The sequence below is a fragment of the Amblyraja radiata genome, chromosome 32, assembly GCF_010909765.2.
Source record: "Amblyraja radiata isolate CabotCenter1 chromosome 32, sAmbRad1.1.pri, whole genome shotgun sequence".
NCBI classification, from domain to species: Eukaryota; Metazoa; Chordata; class Chondrichthyes; order Rajiformes; family Rajidae; genus Amblyraja; species Amblyraja radiata.
Genome location: NC_045987.1, coordinates 31042393 through 31051939, shown reverse-complemented (window position 1 = coordinate 31051939; position 9547 = coordinate 31042393).

Sequence of the window (9547 nt, the reverse complement as noted above, 5' to 3'; positions counted from 1 at the left end):
TCCCCCCTCTCTCCCCCCTCTCCCCCTCTCTCTCCCAGTCCATGTTCAGGGGGCAGGTGAAAAGCGCGGTGAAATATCCGCTCAACTCAGTGTTTCTGCTCATTAATACATCCGCGCCTTGATCCCATCCCAGTGGCGGCCGCGGTCTCTCCGCTCCGGCTGCTGACATTACCGCCGGATCTTCCAGCTGTCGGTCTCGGGTCTCACCCTGGGACCTCCAGCCCATCACAGCGAGAACTGTCTCATTTACTCAATCGTCCCGTCTCCCTCCGCAGTGGGGACCGGTCTGGGGTTCAAGTCAAGTCAAGTTTATTCGTCACATACACATGCGAGATGTGCAGTGAAATGAAAAGTGGCAATGCTCGTGGACTTTGTGCAAAAAGACAAACAAACAAACAAACAGAATGGAACAGAATCACTGATTATTTTACATATTAAATATTGTGGGTGGAAGAAAAAAGGGGAAAAAAACAATTAAAAACAAGCAGTAGAATGGTGAGACAGGAGTTTACAGTCCTAATGGCACCTGGGAAGAAACTCCTTCTCAACCTCTCCGTTCTCACAGCATGGCAACGGAGGCGTTTGCCTGACCGTAGCAGCTGGAACAGTCCGTTGCAGGGGTGGAAGAGGTCTCCCATGATTTTATTGGCTCTGGAGTTGCACCTCCTGATGTATAGTTCCTGCAGGCGAGTGAAGTTCCCATGGTGCGTTCGGCCGAACGCACTACTCTCTGCAGAGCCTTCTTGTCCTGGGCAGAGCAGTTCCCAAACCAGATTGTAATATTTCCGGAGAAGATGCTTTCCACAGTCGCTGAGTAGAAGTACTGGAGGATCCTCGGAGGACCGGTCTGGGGTAAACGCCGCCCTGGGTCCAATCACCCCGGCCCCCTCCGCAGTGGGTAACAGTCTGGGGTAAACCACGCCCTGGGACCACTGGTCCCATCTCCCTCCGCGGTTCAGATCTGCCTCTTGAACGCGTTCCGTCTGGTATACCCATCCCCAGAATGATTGTCCAATCCGCCGCTTGTGATCGTTCTGCCATAGAAACATAGAAAATAGGTGCAGGAGTAGGCCATTCAGCCCTTCGAGCCTGCACCGCCATTCAAAATAATCATGGCTGATCATCCAACTCAGTATCCTGTACCTGACTTCTCTCCATACCCCCTGATCCCTTTAGCCACAAGGACCACATCTAACTCCATCTTAAATATAGCAAATGATCTGGCCTCAACTACCTTCTGTGGCAGAGAATTCAACAGATTCACCACTCATGTGTAAAAAATGATTTTCTCTTCTCGGTCCTAAAATACCTCCCCCTCATCCTTAAACTGTGACCCCTTGTTCTGGACTTAACCAGCATCGGGAATAATCTTCCTGCATCTAGCCTGTCCAACCGCTTAAGAATTTTATAAGTTTCTATAATATCCCCCCTTAATCTTCTAAATTCTAGCGAGCATTCTATCTGGTGTGCCTTTCCCGCGGTGTCCCCTGTCCCAAACCATAGTGTGTGAGAGTCATGGGGCCACGGCGCATGGTAACATCTCCGGCCCAACTCGTCCTCTCCAATGCAATATGACCCTTCTATCACAGTCCCACCTGCCCGTGTTTGACCCATATCCCTCTCAACGTGCCCTGTCCATTTACAGGTCTAAATGTTTCTTAAACGTTGCAATAGTAGATGCCGCTGTCACTTCGTCGATTACGCCCACCATCTTGTGTGTAGGGGAGGGGGGTAATGGTCTATTGTGCAATACTTGTACGCTATCTGACTTTACTCAGAGAGGAACAGACACAAAGTGGCGTGTCAATCTAACAAGCCTCATCGATGCACTTTGAGAAACACTCTGAAATACCCCACTCACTCCTCCCTCTCTCCCCTCTATCACCCCCTCTCCACTCTCCCTCTCCCTCCTTTCTTTCTCGACCTCTCACCCCTCACCCCCCTCAATCTCCCTCAATCCGCTTGTCTCTCTCCCGCTTTTCTCTCTCCCCGCTCTCTCTGCCCCGGCTCTCTCCCCCCTCTCCCCGTCACTATCTCTCCATCTCACTCTTCCCCCTATCTCCCCTCTCTCTCTCTCCCCCCTCTCTCTGTCTCCTCTCTGCCCCCCTCTCCCTCCCCCCTATCTCTTTTTCTCGTTCCTCCCTCTCTGATCTGAAATACTCCCACCAATCCAGGATAAATGGGAGAAGGGCGATTTTCTCGCCCTGCGCTGGGAACGAGGCAAAAGTAGGTCCCCTTGAAAGGCCCTCCTCTCCCTGCTTCACTTTTTCCCATTTTACTTCAGAGATACAACGCAGACACAGGCCCTTCCGCCCACCGAGTCCGTGCCGACCGGCGATCGCCCGTCCACACACTAGTTTAATTTAGACATACAGCGCGGAAAATAAACGAATATTGGATACACTCGCTCCCCTCTCCCCCCCTCACTTTATTATAATAAATTTACAATAATAAACGAAATTAATATTTGATGCCCTCTCCCCTCCACTTTATAGTAAATTTCCATGAAAGTAAGCTAATATTTTTTACCCCCTCTCTCCCTCCCCTTCTTCTTCCCTTTCTCCCCCCTTTCTCTTTCCCGTCTCTCAATTTCTCTCCTCTCTCCCCACTTTCTCTACCCCCTTTCTGATCTGAATAACCACCAGAAAACCAGTGTATCATGATAAATTGTATTTATTCTCTCGTGTACCGAGATTCAGTGAAATTAGTCATAGAAAAAAAAGCACCAAGCACAGAACCACATAGATTTAACAGAGACTTAAACATCCACCAAAGTGGCGTGTGAGATTCCCCAGGGCACACAGCATAAGCATACAGCTATAGCAGGAAGTGAAGAATGGCATGCTGGCCTTCATAACAAGACGAGTTGAGTATCGGAGCAAAGAGGTCCTCCTGCAGGTATATAGGGCTCTAGTGAAACCACACCTGGAGTGTTGTGGGTAGTTTGGTCTCCAAACTTGGGTAAGGAATTCAAGTTCAAGTGAGTTTATTGCCATGTGTCCCTGATAGGACAATGAAATTATTGCTTTGCTTCAGCACACAGAACATAGTAGGCATCACTACAGAACAGATCAGTGTGTCCATATCTATATTACTAAAAGTCTGATCTTGACCGCTTTTGGCTCACTGTGCTGCGATTTCGGAAAGAACGCCGCCACCTACGGCCGTCATTTTTGGCCACCTCTCCCAGAGCCCCCCCCCCCCCCCCCCCCCCCCCCCCCGCCTTCCGGGACCAGAGGATTTTTCCAATCAATGAAAGATCAGAGAGATATTCTTTAGTAACATGTCAGTTTCTTTGTTGAACTAAATTAAGGCGCATGTTGCAATCAAAAGCGCTTGAACAATTGGTTGGGAAGAAAGCCAAACTGTAAGAAAGACGACTGCGCCTCCTTTTCAAGAGCAGCCAGCTCTTGCACGGCTGATTGCACCAATGTGCAAAACTGAGAGACATAGGAAGTCCTGTTTACCAGCTGCTATAAGGTTATATAATGCGCATAAATAACTGCACTTTTTTTTTAATTAATAGTTTTTTAACTTGTATTTTAACTTGTATTTTAACTTGTTAAGTATGGAAGCCATTTGAGGAAATGTGTGGTGTTATGTCTGTCTTGAAACTGTCGTGGCACTGTAATTTCCTGTGAAGGATTATTAAAGGTATAATCAATCAATCAATCAATATTAATGTTTTTTTTAAATTAGCCATTCTCTCTGCTGCCCCCGCTGGAGGGAGGGGAAGGGACTATAAAACCTGGAAGTGGTGTGCCTCACTCAGTCTCTGCAAGATGGAGGAAGCCAGAGGGTCACGTCTCTCTGAATCCGGAATAACAGTGAACACGTCTGCTCAACTGTGATTGCCCTTAATGAAAATGAAAATATGGTTGGTTTGAAGTATAAGTGCACTGCAAATGGTTGTAAGGGTTGAAGTAAAAATGCACTGCAAATGGTTGTTTGGGTTGAAGTAATTGATGGAGAGGTGGAATTGGCGGAGAGGTGGAATATTGTGTCGGGGAACCAGCCCTCCCGTGTGAACATGTGACCCAACGGGTCCCACTTAGTCTAGTTCTATAATATAAATATATACACACATGAATAAATAAAATGCTAAATTCCAAATAACAGATAATGGGTTATTAATAATCAGAGTTTTGTCCGAGCCAGGTTTAATAGCCCGATGGCTGTGCGGAAGTAGCTATTCCTGAACCTGGTTGTTGCAGTTTTCAGGTTCTTGTACCTTCTACCTGAAGGTAGCAGGGAGATGAGTGTGTGGCTAGGATGGTGGGGGTCTTTGATGATACTGCCAGACTTTTTGAGGCAGCGACTACGATAAATCCCCTCGACAGAAGGAAGGTCAGAGCCGATGATGGACTGGGCAGTGTTTACCAAAGATCTTAGAGCAGCACAAGATAGGCCACTCCTGCTAAATACAATGGGCTGACGTGTAGTACGCTACAGAGGGGATCCTGGGCATTTTTCACCGCCCATTTTAGTAACCGGAGCCTACCTGACCCGACCCGACCCGACTCGCAGTGTAATCAATGTTGCGGGGCAACAGTTTGTGTGTGTGATATAGGGTTAGATTCATTATTCTGTCAGTTCATACTTCTTGTCAAGAATAAAATTTGACTCTGGTAATTGTCTTTTTTAATGTTTTTTAAATAATTTCTTTTTAAATGGCTCACAAGCAGTGTTTGAGTTGATTTTGTAGTAACCAGAACCTACCCGACCCGACCCGACTCGCAGGGTAATTGACATTGCGGGGGAAGTTTTTGTGTGTGATATAGGGTTAGATTCATAATTCTGTTAGTTCATAATTCTGTTAAAGAATAAAATGTTTATAAACACACATACATGAATGTGATATAAATGTATATAATCATATAACACACACAATGATATTTCTTCTTATCCAATGATGAACTTTATTTCAGACTAGACAAGGGACATTAAATAAGAAACATTGGCCGCTGGGGGCAACATGTTGGAGTAGTCGCACTTTTCCACACTCCCGACCTGTTCACCTCCAACTTTTATTATAGCTCAGCCTAAGTTTTATAACTACCCATAAATATTTAAACACCATTGACAGCACCTCTCCACGCCGTAAAGATGCCAAGCAGAGGAAAGATGAGCAAAAGACGGAAGACCAGACGACCAGCTGGCCACGCTAGCAGCCATGTTAACAGAGCACAAGGTATCGCTACTGGCAGAATTCAACGTAGCGTTCACCAAACTGGAAACGAAGCTGGACAATATCCAGACCACTATTTTAGATCACCAACACCGTCTTTCGTCATTAGAGTCTTTTGCCGATACCACCAGCCAAGACATACGAGCTAACTACGGTGACCGAAGAGAACGCCAAGCTAAAGTCTAAGCTTATCGGCCTGGAAGGCAGGGGTCGCCGAAATAACATAAGGATAGTCGGTCGCCTCGAGAATATTGAAGGCCCCCCAAAACAGTTTTTTTTCTCTCAACTCCTGCTCGAGACTCTTGACGAACACACACTGGAACCAGCCCCGGAGCTAGACCGAGCCCACCGTACGCTAACTGCCAAGCCAAGCCCTGGTGAGAAACCCAGAGCAGTTGTGACCTGCTTCCATAGATACCAGACCCGCGAGTTGGTGGTGCGTGAGGCTCGGATGCAGAGAGATAAGCTGAAGTACAAGGATATTTACTCAGAGAGTGGTAGCTGTGTGGAATGAGCTTCTTTACTCAGAGAGCGGTAGCTGTGTGGAATGAGCTTCCAGTGAAGGTGGTGGAGGCAGGTTCGTTTTTATCATTTAAAAATAAATTGGATAGTTATATGGATGGGAAAGGAATGGAGGGTTATGGTCTGAGCGCAGGTATATGGGACTAGGGGAGACTATGTGTTCGGCACGGACTAGAGGGGTCGAGATGGCCTGTTTCCGTGCTGTAATTGTTATATGGTTATATGGTTATATTATATGATATCCCGATCCACATTTTCGAAGACTACTGTCCCGAGATAGTTGAACAACGCTCCGCGTACCGAGACGTTATGAAGGAGCTGTACAACCTGGGTCTCAAACCCTCCCTTCATTATCCAGCCAAGCTATTCATCATGGCCGGGGAAGGAAAGAGGCGACGACTAACATCTCCCGAGGACGCTCAGGATTTCATCTCATCTTACCGTCGACGCAGACCGGGACCCACAGACGACTGACTTCGCTCGGTACGTCTATATCCGAGTGGCACAGGGGTCCGGATAATCTACGGTTACACTATGGACTAACTTTAGCTTGACTGCTCTTAGCAACTAGCCATTGCTAGCGCTCGGCCTTGCTGATTATACTAGACCCCTGTCTTGAAATGTATGAGGCTGGTAAGAATTCACCACGATTCGTGACTATCTTATACCAACTTTTCCTTATTATGTTTATGTGTAATCATACTTGAAAGGTTCTTCACCTGCACACGCTATAAAATTGGGCTTAAGGGACCCACTTTGTGGTTCGTGATGTGGTCTCTGCCTTCTTGTTTTTAGCAGCTGGCTGCTAACGCTGCCAGCATTCGGCTAGTTTGTTTACACTAGTCTTCCTAGCGGACTGTCTGGGGCTGATAAGAGCTCATTACAGCCAAGGCTGTGTTCTACCAATCTGCTCCTACAGCGTTTTTGTTTAACAATACTTAATTGATGTTCTTTTGCCCTGCGCTTTAAACCAAGAGCCCAGTTTGCAACTTGCTAACTTTTCTAACGCTCTTTCTTTATACCTTGTCGACTTTAAGATAAACTATGTAATACCAAAAGGAAGCTATTCTTGCTCCACTTATACGTTGGCTTGCTTATTCAGTATCACCATTTTGTTAATTTGCTTTGTCTTATTATTACTATCATCATTACTATCATTACTATTAGTGTTAGCAATGACATTGGCAGTGCAACTATTATGGCAATTATTTCAACTTTGTATTTATTTATTTATGTTTATTTTACTTTATTTCTACTTTCTATTTTTCAAATTATTAGTATCATTGTTATTATTATTATTACTATACTTATTTCATTTTATGTTACTTTACTGACATTGAGCGACTTTGTTGCTTTGGGAGGTGGAAATATTGGGAGTTAAGATCGGATATCTCCATGCGGATGCGAGGACAACGCACCTTGGTGCAATGGGCACTAAAGGTTTAGTTGGGACATGGGGGATCTCAGGTCCGGGGACTCAGGTTTGAAAGATGGTTAAGTGATATGTGTCCCACTTGTTTGTTGTGTGTGTACGTGTGTATGTATCTTTTTTTTAATTTAATTTTTTTTATTACTCCTTTCCCCCCCCACATCCCCACTCTCGGCAGCTGACTTTGATGCGCTCTTCCGTCTCGACTTACAGTACTACAGCGCTCTGCCCACTCGCTTGGATATAGCTAAGTATGGCCAACACAAACGACACTCTTAGATTTGTCTCGTGGAACGTGAGGGGGGTGGGAAGTCCTACTGACTGACAGGATCTTGGCCCACTTGCAACAGCTCAAAGGCGATATATTTTTTATTCAAGAGACCCACCTTCGCAACAGAGAGGTAACACGGCTTAAGAGAGGCTGGATTAGCCACTTATTTCATTCGAAATTTAATGATAGGGCTAGGGGATACTGCTATCCTGATTCGTAAGAACGTTATGTTCGAACCACAGAAAACTGTGGAGGACCTTGCAGGCCACTTTGTCATGGTGTCTGACAAACTGCAAGACACACCTGTCATATTGGCCAGCATTTACGGACCCAACTGGGATGACAGCTCATTTCTAACCAAATTCTTTACATTTCTCCCAAATATTGAAAATCACCACGTCATTGTGGGTGGAGATTTTAATCTGGTCCAAGACCCTATAATTGGACAGATCTTCGAACAAAGCTTGTACTTTTACTAAATCAGGTAAGACTCTGCATGCTTTTGCCAAACAACTTGGGCTCACAGACCCATGGAGATTTACATTCCCCACGACTAAATTATTTTCATTTTTTCCCCACGTGCACCGTACCTATACCCGTATAGACTTCTTTCTCATAGATAACAGACTGCTCTCCAAAATCAAATCCAGCGAGTATCATAGCATCGTAATATCAGATCACGCTGCGACCTCCCTCGATCTCCACTTTCGTAAACGAACTAACCCCTTTAAACAGTGGAGGTTCAACTCCTCATTATAAGCAGAGGCTCACAACATGCAATTCTTGCACTCCCAAATCACCTTATATTTTGTGCTGAATGACTCACCGGACATAGAAAGAGGTATACTCTGGGAAGCTTCAAAAGCCTATATTAGGGGCCAATTTATCTCTTTTGTCTCCAACCTGAAAAGAACCGAGACGTCCCAAACGGCAGACCTGTTACAAAAAATAAAGGACATTGATGACAAATATGCATCTGACCCAGACCCTAACCTTTATAGAGAACGCCTTAGGTTACAAACAGACTTTGGCCTCACGTCTACTAATAAAGCCAAGCTACGACTGCTTAAATCTAGGCAACACTTTTTTGAATCTGGGGATAAAGCTGGGAAGCTTTTGGCCCATAAGGCCAGAACCAAGGCGAATTCACGGCTAATTCCAGCCATTAGATCCAGCTTAGGGGAGATTCATGCTTATCCTCTTAGAATTAATGAAGCATTTGCTAAATTCTACGCTGAACTATACGCTTCAGATTGTCCTCCCACTGCAGGTGACATGCTCAGTAGTTTGACGTTTCCCCGAATTGACGATGAAGCCACGAGACTTGGGTGGTCCCATAACTGTTGCTGAGGTCCAAGCAGCCATCACATCGCTGCAAACCGGAAAGTCACCCGGCCCTGACGGCTTCACTGTAGAATATTACAAAGCTTTCTCTGCTCTCCTCACACCAGTCCTGAGAGATATGTACAATGAGGCGTTTTTACATCATCGCCTACCGCCCACCTTGTCGTGGGCTACTATCTCCCTAATTCATAAAAAGGAGAAAGATCCCCTGCTTTGTAGTAGCTATAGACCAATGTGGACCTCAAAATCCTTGCGCTCCGCCTTCAACGAGTGATGCCAATAGTAATCTCGTTAGACCAAACAAGGTTCAGACCAGGCCGACAGTCTTCTAGGCGTCTCCTTAACATCATCCATTCACCGAGTAGTAAGACCCCAGAGATAGTGGTCTCCCTCGACGCCGAAAAAGCTTTCAACTGGGTCGAGTGGAGGTACCTATATGAGGCGATGGACAGGTTTGGCCTCGGTAAGAGTTTTATTCTTCGGGTCAATCTACTATACTCGTCCCCTGTGGCCTCAGTACAAACAAACGGCACACTGTCGCCCCACTTCCCCTTCAGAGAGGTACCAGACAGGGTTTCCCGTTATCACCACTCCTGTTTGCTGTCGCGATAGAACCCTTGGCGGTCTGGTTACGCTCAGAGAAGGGCTTTAAAGGTATTACACGGTTCGACACAACTCATAAAATCTCATTGTATGCGGATGACCTGCTCCTGTACATCTCGAACCCAGTCAGCTCTCTCCCTGTGATCACGAATATTTTAGAACGGTTTGGTGCGTATTCTGGTTATAAACT